The sequence below is a fragment of the Acipenser ruthenus genome, chromosome 2 (assembly GCF_902713425.1).
Source record: "Acipenser ruthenus chromosome 2, fAciRut3.2 maternal haplotype, whole genome shotgun sequence".
In the NCBI taxonomy this organism is placed as follows: Eukaryota; Metazoa; Chordata; class Actinopteri; order Acipenseriformes; family Acipenseridae; genus Acipenser; species Acipenser ruthenus.
The window spans coordinates 60,567,867-60,587,321 of NC_081190.1; the positions used below are offsets into that span (position 1 = coordinate 60,567,867).

The window sequence follows — 19,455 nt, forward strand, 5'->3', positions numbered from 1 at the left end:
TTTACTGGCTACATTAACATTACTAAACTTGGTCTAAAGGAGATATCCTATCCTAAGTAGTGAATGTTTAAGTGAATTATAACTCTCTGTTCATCTAAAAACCAGATGCAGAACATGGTGCCACAACAGACTTGCTCTGATTACAGTAGCTGTAAATGTACCTACAAATTGAGAAATGGAGGTGTGAGAAGAAGGTGTGAGAAGTTAATTAATATGAATGAGAAGATGATAATTGTAAACTTGGTTGCTTTTCTAGAAGGAGAATCTGCCCCCAACCAGCACGTCATGAGCAAGTGCGTAAAGGCTCTGTGTGTTATTCTTCCATGTCGTTTCTTTTGTGTTTTGGCCTCCTCCTTCCCAGCCACCACCTTGCAGCATGCCTCGTCCCGGGGGGGGAGGTGGCCCAGAGCCACTTCCTATCTGCGGCACTGGGATGCATGATATCGTTCATGTTTTTCCAGCCGGCCTCGTGCAGGTAGCTGTCGAGCACCCACGGACGAGGCCTCCAGCCAAATTTATCATTCACTCGGGCCCTGAGCGCCCATCAGTCATTGGGCCCTGAGCGCCCATTACATTAAATCATTAAATCATCTGTCGATTGCAAATCAATAAATCATCACATTGATGAATTGAAGAAATTGATGGATTGGACAACAGGACATGTAGATTGAGTGGAAAGAGAGAGATGTGGAAGACTGCTAAAATAGGAAGTTAAAAAACGTAGGCAAAAGAGACTACAAATTAGACAGCTGTATTGCGCTAATGCCATACTCTGATTGATGTCACAATAGGACATAAATAAAATATCTTGCCAGTCAGTAAGCCCTGAAAAAGAAACTATGAGGACAGAACCTAAGAATAAGCCTTGTGTTCATTGTGTGACTGCTGGTAAAACAAAGGAATAGAATTTGAGGATACAGAACATATGGTAAAACGCCACATGTTTTTTTGTCAGTTAAGTTCACCAATTCTAAAGCCACAACTGGATTACCAAAGCTAAAGCCAAGGAGGGAAGACATGCCAAGGATCCTTTATACACCTTTTAGTTAAGGTATTGCTTACACATGTCACTTAGCTGCATATACATGATTCTGAATGTATATTATCTTAAAGTAAGCTTTGGTGTCTTATTGCAGTTCAACTGGTTGTATACAGGTCAGGCTTGCTAGGATAGCAACAATTGATACATTTTCTTTTTTTTTAAATATGACACCAAAAGTTTGCAAAAAAATTTAAACTGTGCAAAATTCTGAAAACCAAAGTCATACTCAGTTGAAATTCAGATTTTAAAACTATATGCCCTATTCATAAACTAGACACATTGCTTATGTATCTTTAGCATAGTTCTCATTTAAAGTCAATTTAAGCAGTCACATCTCTGTTTTTTCTGATTCTGGAGACACCTTTTTATTGATTGGAGCCTTCACTTCACCCTAGACCAGAAGTAGCTCGGCTGGTTAATGGAACGGTTTTGTATCGTACTGTCTGAAACTCAAGATGGATTATCAAAAGCATGCATTTAACTGAGCAGCCCAGCACTGTTAATAACCTCCTTAATATATTCTGTCATTCCCATCTGCTTTGATTTAATGCTGATTACCAGACCTTCTCGGGAAGCCTCAGGAACCTGATTGGTTTAGCACTGCGCTAAGCTGATGCAGCTTATAGTATTTGTAATACCAAAAAAAACACAGACAGCTTTTATAACTGTAAGCATGTCTAATAGTCTTTTTTTAAACCTGGGATCACATGGAATTATTATTATTATTATTATTATTATTTATTTCTTAGCAGACGCCCTTATCCAGGGTGACTTACAATCGCAAGCAAATACATTTCAAATCCAGCTGCACCTGTGAGAATTGTGGCTGGTGCTTTTCTAAACCATTGGCTAGCTAAATCGCCGCTACTGTTCAGTTAACTGGCAATTATCTTCATATTTCCTTTGGGAAATATACTGTATACAACTGAAGGTTGAATACAACGGAAATACAACAGTGCTGCAGATTGGTTTCCTACAGATGCATTCCAGAGTATTATACAATTATAGCTGATTACCGCACATAAGAGCGACATACATGTTTTGGAGGCTCCAGGGGGCCGGCATGTGCTGTCATGAGATGACTGAGGGGAGGCAGCTTTGTCAATGTCTGTGTTCATGCCATGTTGTTCATTAGTCAACAAAGAATCCAGTGACTCAGCTGCTTCCTTGTGTTGCCAGAATGCCTTCTTGTAAAGGTAAGCAAGTCTGTTTTGTTCATGTGTAAAGGTGCATTTACCATGTATATTAGACTCAGAAAGATCAGTACCTGCAGGTTTATTCTGTGTCCAAGTGGCTCTTTTTTTATAAAGGGGTTTTGTTTATTGTTTCTATCTTATTAAAGGAGGATTGTATTATAACTGTATCTATCATGTAAGCAAAGGTAATGAGACTGAAGCATATACTATACAGTACATGGCTTGGTTGCTTATTTGTGTCTTTGATTGCTTTTTTAGCTGAAGTCCAGTTATGTATCAGTAAATCATTTTTCAGAGTCCCATTAGACTTGCATAGCAAATGTTATTTTTTGTTTACTTGGTGGAAAATGAAAGCATGCTGTCAAAATGAGCAGTTTGCAGACTAAGCATGAAAGCATGACTCTAGTTTACTTACAATACCAAAGCCATGACTTGCACACCCATGTTTCTCTTTGAGAGACATCTTTTTTTTTGCTGTAATGTATGTCTGCCCAGTTGCTTAATAACGGGATTGGCTATCTTATTAATTGTCAAAATAATTACCCTGTACAACCAATTATTATTATTTATTTCTTAGCAGACGCCGTTATCCAGGGCGACTTACAGTTGTTACAAGATATCAAAGTACTAAGTATCACATTACAAAATATCACATTGTAAAATATCACATTACAGAAAAGAATATTACAACCACAGGAAGAACAAGACCACTAATTTACAAGCCAACTGAGCTAATGAAGATGTGATTGTCATTTAATATGACAAAGTGGTTGTTACATTTCAGCTAGAAAATCTCCTTTTTTAAGATGGAAATGTCACTGTCCACCTTTCTCCCCTGTAGTAGACAGATGGGGCAGGATTTTCAAAAGGTCATAAATGATAACTCCAGCGTTAATCAACAAACCAGTATGCAGCATTGAGTTTGGCATTTAAGCGGTGGTTATGGCTATTTCGTTATTAAATAATAGTGTTTAATGTGATTTCCAAAATTATGCTGATTTACGAAATAATATTAATATCTTAACGAGCAGTGTTTCTTGAGACAATTTCTTTTGTTTGCATGGGAATTTAAAAGGAAATCCATGTATTCATAACTGATCAGGAGTTAATTTGCACTTGAAAAGGGAGGGTTTTAATTAACAAAAGATTATGTAACTCGCCTTGAAACAGAAATGTAACAGACCACGGCTGTGATGATACAGAGAGAGAGAGTGTACAGGACCAGGGTTAATGTCTTACAGACTACCTAGATAATTAAATATTTGTAGTTATGAAAATATTTTAGCCTTTTCTATACTTGTAGTTATGAATGAGATGTATTCACTTTTTTCGCCATTTGTAACCTTACAGAATGTTTGTTGTATTGCTAAAATGACATAGCATTATTTGCACACCATTATTTACTACAAAGAAATTATCAATGCAACTGTAGCCTATCTGAACTCTAGATACGTACATTATATGACAGCTGACCTCGACCTTGGATTTTATTTGAATTATACAAATAAAAACCAAAGAGTAACTATTACATTTTGGTATAGAAAACGGCACACTAGATATTACAATAAGGTTTCCTAAGCTGATTGCTGATTTGTAACGTGTCCTTGGCTTTTAACACCTGTGTCTAATCCACACAAGAGTGAAGAACAGGCGTCAAGGTCACACAGCGATGCACTAGGAATGTGATCGAGATCATTGACATGGATTTTGCACAAACGTATTCTGTAATGTTGTCAGACTCCCACACTTTATGCACAATGTACATTTCCACCTTCACACGTTTGTATGCACATAAAATATTCTTATAATACTGTATGTAAGTGTTCAGTGGCTACTTCTAATCATGTTGAGTTTATTTATCACGGAGGAGAGCAAAAGGTACCAGAGAAAATGCGTGATTAGAGGAATTCACCAAAGAATTATAAACAAATTGTGTATTGTCGAGTTCTATTGTAATTTTAAAAGCTTAATAAATATACAGATGTATAATGAAGTGTTACATACATGTTATACATGTATAATAACTAACAACTACAAACTCAAGTGGCACTTCAAACGTACTCATTTATAGCTTACAATCGTACATACTAAAATACATACAAAAGTTAATTCCAACCAAGCCTACATAGCTTACACTTCATGAGCTGACAAGTCTACCACACCTGCCACCCCATCCAAAAAAATGGAGGATAAAAAAAGGTATTTCTTTCTCTTTAACCAAAAAAAAGATTGCACATTAAAACAGTTGTATATAATAAGCTGTGGCAAAATACCCCCCCCCCCCCCCCCATGCCAGATAATCGTAAATCAGCATTTTATATGTGTAGTTATCTAAATAAATGTACATACTGCATGAAGACATGCACAATTTTAAATGAAGTTTGCAAATTATACACACCATAGATACTCCCATTATTTTTTATTTCCATTTGGTTGCCCCTCACAGGTGGGAGAGCTGTCTCCCTTTTCTTGATCTCGGTAACGTGCATTTTGAGTTCCCCTTATCTAGTCTGAGACAGGAAGTGATGTGAACTGCAACAATTAAGCTTTTTGTAAGCTCTTTAACAATAAATGCGTTTATTAACGATCTCATCGACTCAGTTTCAAAGCATTAACAAATTCATTTTAGTAACACATTTAGTGAAAATCACTTGCTAATAAAGCTGTCTTTACTATACTGTGAGTTTGATACAATAACACTGTTTTTTTTTGTTTTTTTTTTAAATCCGGGTCAGTGTATTTATTTGTGCTTCAGAAAATGTTTATTAGCAAGAACACAGTAATCCACTTTAAAGCTTTATAGCCAGTTATAAAAGTATACACATATATTTTTTAAGGGTGTAGTGTCCCATATGGTTTTAAAAATAGCTTCCATATATTTCAGACTGTGTTTTTTTATGAAGCTGTAGGAATTTTCTTTAAAATATTATTATTTGAAAAAAAAAAAAACACATCATGTAGAAAAAAGCTTATGTCTTTAAAGCTAAAACTAATTTAGGGGTCTGGGTGCTTAGCGATCACAAACATTGCAATCGAGCTTCTTAACCACTGTAGAAAAGAGCTAGGCTAGTTAGCATGTGCAGAGCTTATACCCACACCTGGATTATACTTACTTTAGCAAGGTATGTATGCCTTTGATGAAGGTGTACATTATTAAACTATGAAACAGGGCAGGTAACACGCTACACTACATTTTCGACATTGGAAATGACTGTACGCTGTAGTCAGAACAGAATGCTAATTACAATTCTTTGACAAAGTACATTTAAAAAACAAACAAACAAACAAAAAAATACAGCACTGCATCTTTTATTTAGCATTGTGTAATCAAAGAAACTACAAAATGATATCGCAAAGTCTACCAGAAACCAGAATAGTAATACAGTATTTCATGTTAGATTTCGAGATGTCACAGTTTTCAATATTTTTGAAAACTACAAAGCAGTATGCAATTCATTCTGCATGCATCTAGTTGTTCCAGGTGGTTAGATAATTCTCAGGTCTAAGTAAGATTCTTGCTGCTGATACAGTTCTCCCCCACACTGTAATGATCCCATAAGATAAAGAAATCAATATCTGTTGACAATGTGGTTCACATCAGTATGCACTACATAATGAAAAAAAAAACAATCGCGGAATATTTTATATTTATGCAGTTACCCTTCTAAAAATCAAAGATAAAGTTGAGGTGATATGTAATAAACATGAACGCATATCATTACAGTGTTATGGAATACACCCTGTATACATTGAGAGAACCCTAATCCACAATTTACAAAACATTTTTATATTACAATTATTGCCATTGATATTTAAAATGTGAGTTTTCCTGAACCACAGAACAATTTTAAATACATAATTATCAAATCACACTGAATTGTTCTAAAATAAATAAATAAATAAATAAATAAAATAAATGTAATATAGTAAATCCTCAAATACATCCCTCCCAATTATTGTGTAATTGACATATACAGCTGTTTTGCATCACCTAGAATTTTAGGATTGAGACATCATTTAATATATATATATATATATATATATATATATATATATATATATATATATATATATATATATATATATATATATAATTTAAAAATGACCCTGTCTATGTATAAATGTGAAACTCTAGTTGATCTGTGATTTTACTAGGTATTTGCCCCCATCTGACCCAGATTTGAAAGTGTAAAATCAGGGACATTTTAATACCATTAGCGTGACACTGGCAAGGTCAACTGTTTCTCCAAGGCACATAAAGAATCAGCTCTGAAAGACTATACACCAGAGCAGTTGCATAATTAGAGCTGCCTAACTTCTAAATATTACAAAGGGGTAATTTTCTATTCACTCTTTTATAATTAAACAAAACAAGGGACATTCCTTTTTCTTTATGTTAAAACAGAAAATGAAATTAAATACCTCTTAAAGAGACAATTCACATCTCTTTTGATTGTAATTCCAACCTTCTTTGATGATGCTTTCCCTAACACTTGAAGTAAGTAGCATCTTTGTTACATGTCCCGTACTATTATGACATTTTCTTTCATTCCGAGTGGCTCTAGGCTTTGTTGCTCCAAAGTGGAACTGTGGCAGGCCTAGATGAGATGTCATATTATCAGATGATTTGAATAGAATCATTTTAGTCCTGGCAATTAGGATTCTCCAGAAAAAAGAACTTAGATAAAAATGTAAAAAAAATGAAAAAATGATATTGCAGCTACAAAACTCAAGACTACTCAGAATGTTTGCATTCTAAAAAAAAACCCACATAATAATACACATATATATATATATATATATATATATATATATATATATATATATATATATATATATATATATTTTAATTACATCTGAAGCTACTTAGGGGTAGGTGTACTAAAGTGTTGCGCCTGTCACAATAGTCGCAAACCAGTTGCAAAGCAGTTGCAAACGAGTTGGAAGTCTTGGGTGAAATGTACTAAACAAGAGCAATGCTATTTGCAACTTTTTAGGGAATGCTTTGCAGCAGCAGTTTCTGTTTGCGGTTCAAGCGTACATGAATATGTAATTATGGCCATTCCTGCATACATTTGCAAAAAGGTGGCAGAGATAGTGTAAATATTATAATGAGATGTACGAAAGTTGCAGGAAATTGCGACACTTATAATTGTTTATAATTTGTTAAGAATGTTTGAAAGTATGTTTCAGATAGTCACAATTGTTGCTGGCATTTCCCAGTCCACTTTTTCTTGTGTGTTGCCAGTTGTAAACAGCCAAATACCTTTCCCTAAAAGCAGGATGTACTTACAAGCCTTGAAAACAAATTTCTATGACACTTCTGGTTTCCCCAAAGTATTGGAAGCAATAGACTGCACACATGTGCCGCTAACCCCTCCAGCTCATTCTAAGCATCTTTTAGCACTGCACCACTGCTAACGTCAATAAAAGCAGACAGTATACATTTGATAGGCTACTAATGATAATACGAATTAGTGGTATAATGCTAAATTTGTTGCTGGTCCTTTGAAATTCGTATTAATGAGAATTGACTGTCCTCCTGTATCATAACTTGTCATGATCTATTATGTGTTGTCTAGGCTGACAAGTTAATAATAATCAAAGGGGTAGCAGTGTGGAGTAGTGGTTAGGGCTCTGGACTCTTGACCAGAGGGTCATGGGTTCAATCCCAGGTGGAAGACACTGCTGCTGTACCCTTGAACAAGGTACTTTACCTAGATTGCTCCAGAAAAAACCCAACTGTACAAATGCGTAATTGTATGTAAAAATAATGTGTACAAAATAATGTAATTGTATGTAAAAATAATGTGATATCTTGTAACAATTGTAAATCGCCCTGGATAAGGGCATCTGCTAAGAAATTAATAATAATAATAAATCATTTAGTTTCAATTTTAAATAATCTTATATTCGCATTGCACACCAATGTGTACAATGCAGCGGCATGGTTTATTTTGTGTTACCGGTAGCCTACAGGCTAAAGTAAAAAGAAAGTGAGCTAGGTGTTCATTTAATGTACAGATTTATATATTTTTTCATATTGTAATGTGTAGCCTACACAAAACACATCAGCGCAATGATTTATACATTTAAAATACATTGAGCACTATAAATGTATGTGTGTGCGATTGTATTGTATTTTTCTTAAACCCGACACCTCCTAATGTCGGACAAACATATCCGTCTTAGCGAGGGGCTACTGTATGAGTATGAAAAGCTTTTTGATAGAAACACATTTTTTAGATGGGATTAAACTGCCTTTCATTTATACTGACATTTACATTCAACAAAAACAATGTTATTTTGATTCTTGCACCCTTGCATGTAGACGTTATTCTTCGGGCACCCTCTGCTGCAGCAAACCACAACTCAACTCCCACTATTTATTTGAGCAATATCGCATGACTATCGATCTTCCTAAGAAGACGCAACAAATATTTAAATTAGTATATTGCGGCTCTTTTCATTAACATATTTTGCCTTAGTACATACAACAAAATGTACTTTACTAAATGTCACAATGGAATTTGCTTTAATGTTCAAGCAGGCACATGCATGCAATGACCTGAGCTGCACGAGCTTCTCAAATTAAATGAGTTTAAACAAGTTCTAAAGGCCAGTGTTTGGCCTGTAAAGATAGCTTTCAATAAAGCCATTATCTCTGCACTGCCAAACAGTGAAACTTTTCAGAGAGATCTGCAGAACCCTTACAAAAACATTGCTGTATTTTAGTTCCATTGTACTGCATAAAAGTATACTGTGTCCAAAGTACTGATATTAGGGCAGGAAAGCTGCAGTATATTTAGGTAAGGGTATTCTTGTTGATTTGTCATTGACCTGGTCATGCACCATTTACTCTGGGCTGCTTTAAACCTTTGTATAGAGGGTGCACAGACCTGTTGGTGTAAAAAAGAAAAAACAAAAAACTGCTGACACACTATCTGGGAGGCTCACCTCAGGTCCACAGGGGTTCTGAATCCTAAATATGAATTTTAAATGTATGCCTTTCTTAGTAGTGCCCATGAAATGCTTACAGACTCTGGTATAATGTGGTATCCCATACTAAAAAATATATATTTTAAATATATTTTTGTAAACATATTATTCATATAAAACTCATAGTCGTTGGGAATGAAAAAATATATGGGAAAATATATGTATTATGTAAGTAACGTTATATAAAATATATTTAACATATTACAAAATTGGCCCGTTTTCATCATATGGAAAATATATTTACAATGTATTTGCTTAAACATATGTTAAATATATTTAAAATATAATTTCAGGTAACAATATATCAATTATATTGTCCATGTATTTTTTTAGAAATGTATTATTCAATATATTTACTAAACATGTGTTATATAATGTATTCACAATATATTACATAATGTAAAGTGCCTGGACACACACCATATTTTGCATGTGTTCCACCAAACAGATATGAAGCAAATAAATAAGAAAGGAATGGAATTCCGCAATTTCACTTAAAAATAACTACTATCTTTAAACATAACAGAATATACCAACATTTTGTAAAAATTCAGTGTATATAAAACACTCAAGTACAAAAATGAAAAGCTTTCTACATATGCTAAAAGGCTGTTTGCATTACAACAGGTGTTTGGGCTGCTTCTCTGTAGACCTGCTAACGTTCTTCTGAAACTATGAGACGTTACAAAAAACTGCTGCTTCCAATTAAAAATTAATTAATAGCTATGGAATTGTTACTGAAAATAGAGCTATGAAAGTAAAAAAAACAAAAAAAAAACACTAATAAACTGGAAATACATTTTTACAATTTCATTCTTTTTTTCATATTGGTGGGCATACAGTTTAAATATAAGGTGCCTTAAAATATGAACAGCCTATTGTGTCCTTGATTGTTATTGACCTCTCTTTTTTTTTTCTTCTAAATACTAGGCTTAGCCCAGTTATTTTTTATGAGGTATCAGTAGCACTTCGGTATCTGCAGAAAGATTGATTAACGACCATATTTGTTTCGTCAAGAATTCACTTATTTACCGAATTAAAATCACAGTGTCTGTGTTTTTATCTGCTGTACATGGATAAACTTATGAAGCCTTCTTGTTTTAAATTTAGCGCTGCCTGACCGTCGCAGTCTCCCATTATATGCAATATATAAATATATTGTTTGAAAACACTGCATACACTTTAAAATATATTAATGTGAATATATTTATTTACAACATATTTTACAATGTATTTTGAATATAATTTAGAAAAATAAAATGTATAATTGTGAATATGTTGATTTACAAAATGCATTTATAGTATATTATAAATATATTTAAGCAACATGTCATGTTTAAGAAAATATATTATAAATACATTTCAGGTTTAAAAAATATATAATTCCATATATTTAAAATATATTTATTTTCCGTATGGGATCTATGTCAGCTACGGATAGAATGTTTTTTGTGGGGTCTGGCTGGTTACTGGACCCTAAGGACCGGGGCAGAACACTCCTGATACTAAACTGGACTTTCCAAATTGATGCAGTCATAGCTTACAGAACCTTCACGCAGTGCACTTGTAACAGCTATTCAATCTTTTTATTAATTGCTGTCAGCATACTGGGCACTGCAGCCTCATTTCTGAGATATTTGTTCTTTATCTGAAAGCTGCATTACATTTAACTAAAAGGTGCCAGGGAGGTCTTGTGCTTTGACACCCTTAAAACGGAAACAAATAAAGTTCAATTTATTATACTTGCTTCCAAGCTCAGTCAACAACATAGAACTGCAAATTACACTGTACAACGCACAATTATGTTTGGAGTTTAAAATATATATTTATATATATATATATATATATATATATATATATATATATATATATATATATGCATAGCCCCTCTAAGTCTTCTTATACACGCCTGAACATGGAACAAAAAGAGATGTGAAATGAGATATCTGGTCAGTGTGATTAAATATGCGGATGCAACATTGTGTGACTTTTAGATCAGAATAATGATGTCTTTGTGAGTGAAAGTTTTAAATGATATTTTCACTAGGTGTGGAATGCAGTAACTGAAATGCAGTTGAGAGAACTGAAAGAGTAGATCATTATAACTTATGGTAGCATGTGCTTCAAATAGTCTTCAGATAATGACTTGTATACAATTTGGTCTTTATATGAGTCATGTTTTGGTTTTGTTTACACAGCATTTTCTACAGAGGTTTTCCATCTGAAAGTAACAATACAGGCAAGACTTAATAGCAAGCCAATAAACTGCACATTTATCCCTAGCTTGGTTAATTTGTCACAGCAATGAGGTGGGGGGTCTAATTTTGTTTGAATGAATGTTTCTTGCTGATGGAAGCTGCCCTGTTCTTAGTTGTGCAATTAACATTCGCACTTTAAAACTTGCTCTGCAATGTTTGCAATTTATAATGTCAGTAACCGACAATGACTTTGAATGTTGCTCCGAATGTTACTATATACTGTATATATATACACACATGGGTGAAGGCTATATTTGCATCCTGAGCCATTCTAAAAAAAAAAAAGGCATAATACCACATTAGTGACCTCAAAAAGTTCCTCTAGAGGAAAATATACTTGAACTTTGACCCATTTTACTCCTCAAGACCATCACTTTCAATTCAAACACAAAATGTCTCGTTTTCAATCACTCGACAACACCCACAGTACAGAAATGTTCACTAATGATCAACAGAATGAGAATACGTTTAAAAAAAATGCAAAGCTGGTACATTCGTATCTCAGAGAAACTGGAGAAATGGATAACGACATAGAACGTCTGTACAGCACTGAAACACCACGTTAAAAAAAAAACAATTTGTACTGCTGAACCTCATCTTCTTTAATATTAGCATCACAAGGGTATCCATGATTTATAAAAAAAAATAATAGATGGGCCTCTTCAGTCAGTTACAGGAAAACAATTCCATCTCGTGTTTCTCTGACTGTTTATAAATTACTCAAGCTTCGGTCTCGTAATTTATGACATCACAGAAACCCTAGATGAAATTATTTTCCTGTAACTCACTGAAGCCCATCTATTATATATATATATATATATATATATATATATATATATATATATATATATATATATATTTGGAAATCAGTACAATCCTTTTTATAAGCTGAAAAGTAGCGTTATTCTTGTACTTTCCTCTGAGTCTTTGATTTATGAATGACCAAAGGTGTCCAACTTAAAGAAATTCATTGTCATTGTTACTTGGAAACAAACAAACTGTTCTTCTGCTTTGCCAAGTGTGGGCTGCACACGAATCTGAAAGACAAAACCTCTGTGGATTCATACAACAAAGCAAAGGTATTAGCAGTTTGATATTAAAATACTCACAACATTTCCTCTCAACAACACATACTTTTAATCGAGTTTTCATAAAACCGTGGAGTTAGGTTAGTGTTACAATTGCGGATTAACCAGATGACACTAATTCGTAAGACCCCAGTGTGTTAAACACAGCAAACATTGTAGAAAAATACTTAACGTTCCAGTGTATGTTTCTGGCATGTTATTGAAATTGCCGTTGATCTGCCATTTCATCGTACACATCAAGTAGCATGTTGCTTTATGGTTATTATATGACAAATTTGACCAGTCCACCTGGATGGGAAGTGTGACGGGAAGAAACCCCCACATATATTTTATATACCGAAAGCCTCTACTTAATGCTACCTTTTTAGACCATCTCCAAGTTTTTTTTGTTTCCATTGTAGGTATAGGGGTAGTTTTGCAGAAGTCAGGTTCCTCTTTTTTTAACTCTCTAAGTGTTATCAGGTTGCCAAAGCACTTCCAGCAGTGCTAGAGATTTGAATACCCATGACCACTTGCAGTACAGCACATACGCCTTACACTGGAACATCCAAGGGAGTGCTCAAAATCTCCAGCAACAACAACAAAAAAACCATTAATTGCGAGCAGGAAGGTTTAAGTACTGTAACAATGCCTCTCAGGGTTTGGCCAGAGAGGCAATAATGTGACTCCCAAATAGATGACCACCGTGGTGATGCCAGGATGGCGATCTTGTCGGGAGTCACATTATTGTTGTTTTCACTTTTATGATGCTTAGGATTATCCGTACAGTCAGCACTCGGATATACGACACTCAGATACATGTCTGTCGCATTTTACCATCCTTGTATTAAGAAACAAATCCATTCCCATGATATATATATACTGTATATGTATACAAAGCCCATCTCTTCAATGTTACAATTTATTTGATTATCTGTCACAGCCTGCTTTTGCAGCAACATCAAAGCTAACAAGACCAGCTACTGTAATGTAAAACAGTTCATCATTAAACAGTTTTAGATACTGTGATGTATTTTTTAAAATCAAGGAACCTTAGTTGCTTTTGTGCATTTTCATTTGCAAGTGACATTAGGGTGTTACTGAGCACTATATTCTGCAATTTTGAATACAGACTTTGGAGCACGGATAACATTTTGATTTCAATTTGCTGTTGGGTTGTTCATGGGGAATTTGACATGCTGTTACAATACGTACTGGATTTAAAAGTATGTACTGTATTACACGTGTCCACAGTCGTCTCTTTTGGCAAGTGATATTTTCAGAATCATATCGTTCTGAATTAAAATACTGTTCTTATTTTGTTGGATATTATTTTGTTGGGTCGGATATGTGAGTGCTGGCTGTATTATACCACAAATAGTTAATATCATAGTGAACCGTGATAATATTGGATATTAGAAAACGATTCAGTATCATCAGCTTCCAGCTGGAACATCACCTGTGAATCAAATTTAAAATCAATCCACACAAGTAATGGCTTTTTTATTTTGACTTGCTTTATTTTTAAGCTTAGTTCACATCTATAGGACAGTAAATACTAAACAGTTTATTTGGGAAATGTTGGGACTATTTTCCTAACATTTTTCTCAGCGAAATGGTACCTGACGAATCATTACAAGTTCAAGATAAATGTAGGTTTCAAAGTGGTTTTTTTTAAAATGATAAAAATAAATGTTGTAATAGCTATAGTGCCCTCCCGATGAGGCCTCTACCTTGTGGTAGTGGACCTTGACTTTCAATGGCGCCCTCGCCTTTGGCTTAGATGCATAACTCCAGTCAACTACCACACGGTAGTGCCTTCATTGACGGGTAATATCGCTTAAATATTGGAGTTAGATTAAATGATAAGGTCTAAAAATATATAACAGTGAATGAGTCTCATGTTCTCTCTGATGTCATCCAGCTATTGTCATGCAGGCTAATTGATAAATTCCATCACAAATACAGGCATACCACTGAGTACATTTACATAGTAATTATCAATCCTTGGAATGCTTGCTCCCATTGAAACACAAAAAAGGAATTTAGTTTTGTAGGCTAACAACCTTCACAATCAAGAAGTAAATACTATGTACTTGACACACTACACTTTGTATCGGATTACTTGAGATTATATTGGCTTCAATTTAGGATTTAGAGAAACCGTGCAGTGGATGGACATTGTGTAATGGTTCTAAGCGAGGTATGACCTCCTTTTAAGCTTTTGGTTGAAAATAGTGCACTTCTTTCAACTCCATTATGTGCTGGTAGATTCTGGTTACCTCCGAAGTAGGTGTGTAAAGCATAACAAAGAAGTACAAGTAATGAAGTTATACAAATATAGAGACAGAAGATGCTCTGTACTGGGTAAAGTGATCTTCACAGGAGCCCCATGCAATTACCAGACTTACATGGGTTGAGGAAGCATTAGAGATGGTGGGAACTGGCTTGAAGTGAAAAGATTTTTATCTCTCCCTTTCACTTTGAGGCAGATTTTCATTTTAGAAAAAACATTTCAAATTACTGCTGATACTGCTGTGGGAATACTTGGGTGGGACTATAAAACACAAATGCAAACAGGTGGGATATTATATTCCTGTTATAGTTTTAAGCTTTAACACTAAATGAAATGAAACTAAAAGATGCTGCATTTTATTTTATTTTTCTACATTAACTACAATTGGTCCCAAGCTTCAGATAAGGAGGCTGTGTGGTCCAGTGGTTAAAGAAAAGGGCTTGTAACCAGGAGTTCCCCGGTTTAAATCCCACCTCAGCCACTGACTCATTGTGTGACCCTGAGCAAGTCACTTAACCTCCTTGTGCTCCGTCTTTCAGGTGAGACGTAATTGTAAGTGACTCTGCAGCTGATGCATAGTTCACACACCCTGGTCTCTGTAAGTCGCCTTGGATAAAGGCATCTGCTAAATAAACTAATAATAATAATAACAATAATAATAATAATAATAATAATAATAATAATAATAATAATAATAATAATAATAATAATAATCATATCAGACATTCATTCAGCTGTGAAAAAGAAATAACTTACTTTCCCCATTGTGTAAATGTAACTCTGAAAACTACTAAATATCTACCATTGAGTAGCATGCCTGTTTATATTACATTTCATACTACACCATTAGCAAAGTTTACTGTTGGCACAAGCATAACAAAGTTTTGTAAAGCATCTATAGTTAAACATGGCAAAGAATTGTAAATGCATAGTATGTACTGTGCAAATTAACCTGGGTAAGCTTGTGTAAGGGAAATAAAAAAGGGAGTAATTTGGAATCTCATGCCTGAAAGTTAATGAAATCACTAATCACCAAGAAATGACCACTCATTACCATTGCTTGCAGTTCATGGTGCAATGGTCATTTGAAGTAACCTTTCACATTACAAACTAAAAAGGCAACAAATCACTCTTTTTTTACCAACTGTAGCTGTTTTTACCAACTACATTTTGTATAGTCTATCACAGGTTGCTCATTCTCGAATGGTATCTTGGCTACAATCTAGATCTGTTGTACACCCCCACAGTTCACCTCCTTAGCTGATCATTTCACCTCCATTGCTGTGCCTCAAAGGCTTACTGCACAGTAACATTCCATCAACATGTTTTTTTTTTTTTTAACTGTACACTTTCTAAATGTTGAAAGTGCTGAAGCTCAGTAGTAACAGCTTTGTTACAATGCAATCACATTACACTGTAGAAATATTATCTAGTGGCAATGTAATGCAAAAATGGATAGAAGCAAAGATCTAAAAGACAGCTGCATGTGTTCGGAAGGAACTGGTGACTGATAGGGAAAAAGAAAGGTTGCAGAGTATTGTGACATATGAAAGACATTATGCACAACAATCCTAATGCAGGTAGTGAGCAAGCTTGATCTAGCTGTACACGAGAGGCTATGCAGACTGATAGAGACTATTATGTACTTATTAGGTTGAATAGTTGTATATACTACACAGTACAGCAGTTGTTAAATTACTGCATCATTCTTTAATGTCGCAAAATATCAGATTTAATTGCAGTCCCCACTGCAGAGTGCTTGTACCACAAGATCAATAATTGCCTCATAATTACCTTCTGAGTCTCTATGAAAACAAACAGCATTCCAGATGGATAACATTAAAATAGCACAACATTTTAGTAAATAAAGTTACAAAAAAACATTTTAGACCGTTGAGAGCATCTTCAGTGTTTGAGAATATTGTGTATGGACAGTTTTTGTTGTTTTGCTGAACATATTTTGCCACTGAAAATTCCTCCACTGTGAAGATGGTATCCTCAGGTTTCTCAGGTCTGTTCACCTAGAGCAGATAATTTTTCTGTATGAAACTATTGGATTGAAAACATAATAATTAGCAGAGGTACATTGCCCAAGAATGTAAAAAAGTTTAACTGGATATATATATATATATATATATATATATATATATATATATATATATATATATATATATATATATATATAAGCTATCCATTAAATCTATTCATTCACCACCTCTCTTTTTCATCACATATAACCCACATGTGCCCCTTTTAATTAATCAGTTTGATTCCATATTGAGTAGAAAGCACTAAATTGATCTAAAAATAACAGAGTATGCCCCTCTGGTTTTAGTGTTATTTATGCCCCAGGATGTGTGTTCTGCAGGACCATTAGACAATCCATCAGCCTTAAATGCACTCTCTGTATAACCTGACTATGACTGTTTAAATAGTACTGTTAACATTAAATTAATGTTTCTTCTCTGGATTTGTTTTGTGTAAATTGTTTGCAAACAATTGAACAGCATGAAATCCAGCATACAGTGTGAAATCACATGTCCCATGAGCTGCAACATATTTTAAAAGATGTTGTTCTCATGTTGACATTTTATTTGTAACTATAACTTTATTATTATTGTTTGTATTATGGGTGACTTTTCAAGTTCAATCTAATTAAAATTGAACTTAATCAAAGCCAATTGAAAATACAGCAAAAAAGTTTAAAAGAGCTCTGATTTAATCAGATTTCCAGATTTAAATAATTGGCAATTACTGCATAGACTAAAATCCACCTGCACAAGCACCACATGTGTAAATACCACACTGCCAAAGGGAAACATCTCAACGATGTGAACAGGTGCAGAAAATCTGTGTGTTTAATAAAGTGAATGCGAAAATCCCCTGAGCCAAGAGCTGAGAATTCTCTCTCCCAATTGAAAGAATTACAATTTTTACAACATTGTCTCCTGTCTACTATATTAACTTTACAAAATAGTTAACATATTTATTTATGACATATTGGTTAATGCATAGCTCAAGAGAAATGTAATATGTATGTAATTGTTTTGGCAATACTGATGAAATAATAACCTTCTAAACAGTGCTTTTAAAAATGTGTTTTTGTTTTTGTTTCACTTACTGTCATCTTCTCAGTAGCACATTCATTAATACAATTCTGCAAAGTCTGTGCTTATATATATAATAATTGCTGGCATTTGCAATGTCAGTAATTTCAAGGTTGCAGCCCAGGGTACCCAGTCTGGGAATATTTTCTGTATTATCAGCACATTCACACCAGACATTACATTTTAACTTTATTACATCACTTATAGAAGTAGCTTTTCAGATTTCATGTGAAATTACTTTTTTTTTCCTAATTAAGAAATCAATAAATTATTGGTACAACTAACTCTATGTGAACTATATTTGAATCATTTCTTGTTACTAGATTCATATACCCAGCTCACTTTGTCAGTGCCTGATTTTGAAGATCTATATCAACAGTACTATTAGGACTAAAGTGTTACTGAACAGGATGTAGGCCAGGGTGTACGACAAAACAATTTCTACAATGGTAAACTTGTATTTTACCCTACATCCTGTTCTGTAAAACTTTACTCAGTAACTTTATCAGAATATACAATGCTAATACAGTTCCTGTTCTTGGGAGTTCGTGGTTGCGCAACATGATCATTTGCCTCACTCTGACCACTGAACATTAGATAACATTGTTAATAGAGTGATCCTACCAAGCAATGCAATGTATATCTGTATAAAAAGCAGGCTGAGATTAGTTGTAATCATTCCACAGACAACCCACGCAGCTGTTACAGGTATCTGCCTGGAGAGTAACAAGGTTTTAATTGTATTACTTTGCATGCTCTAGCTATTTCATACTGTTAGCAGCATTACATAAGTATTACTTTTGCATAATGTCTTTTGTTAAGATAATAACACAAAAGCAATTATGCACACACTGAAATACCAACATAAACGGTGGTTAGGTTGTGCAGACCTACATAACATACAAGAACTACTGCATCTTGTCAAAACACTAAAATCACCATGGTAACTTGACACTGTTGTTTATTATTTATACAGTACAATTTCAAATGCTGAAAGCAATTTGTGCTCCTCTTATATAAATACATATCACAGTAGTGTAGGGGTACTTCAGTAGCTTACCTATACCTTATACTTTAGGACATTCTACAGCATATTGTAACTCGCAGTTGTAACAAACTAATACTTATGTATAATATTGTTTCTATAAGTTAACCGCCCTCAGTTAAACTCGCTCTTATATCTAATTCTTCTTCTTTATTTTTATTTGAATTTGATCTAATTTGCTACTGATTTGATTGTACTTTATAACTGCTCTTATCTGTGATGTGATATTCTGGATAAGGGTGTCTGCTAAGAAATAAATAATAATAATAATAATAATAATAATAATAATAATAATAATAATAATAATAATAATAATAATAATAACTGTTACTTTCTGGTGTAGGCATAACATTTTTAAAATTGACATTGTTATTTGCGTATCAGGGTTGAGTTTAAAATTGAGTTTATTGCATTTTTTTCTTAGAAGTGGTAACATACAGTACTA

At 34.0% G+C, this 19,455-nt stretch overlaps 1 protein-coding gene across 1 annotated transcript in view; it reads left to right on the forward strand.

Moving 5' to 3' along the window:
• The first annotated feature begins 1,650 nt into the window (after positions 1-1,650).
• Positions 1,651-19,455, forward strand: part of LOC117409047 (sorbin and SH3 domain-containing protein 2-like) — a 147,875-nt gene continuing 130,070 nt past the window's right edge. The window contains exon 1 of the mRNA XM_058997934.1: positions 1,651-2,238. The gene's annotated coding sequence lies outside the window, so the exon portion shown is untranslated. The remainder of the gene's footprint in view (positions 2,239-19,455) is intronic.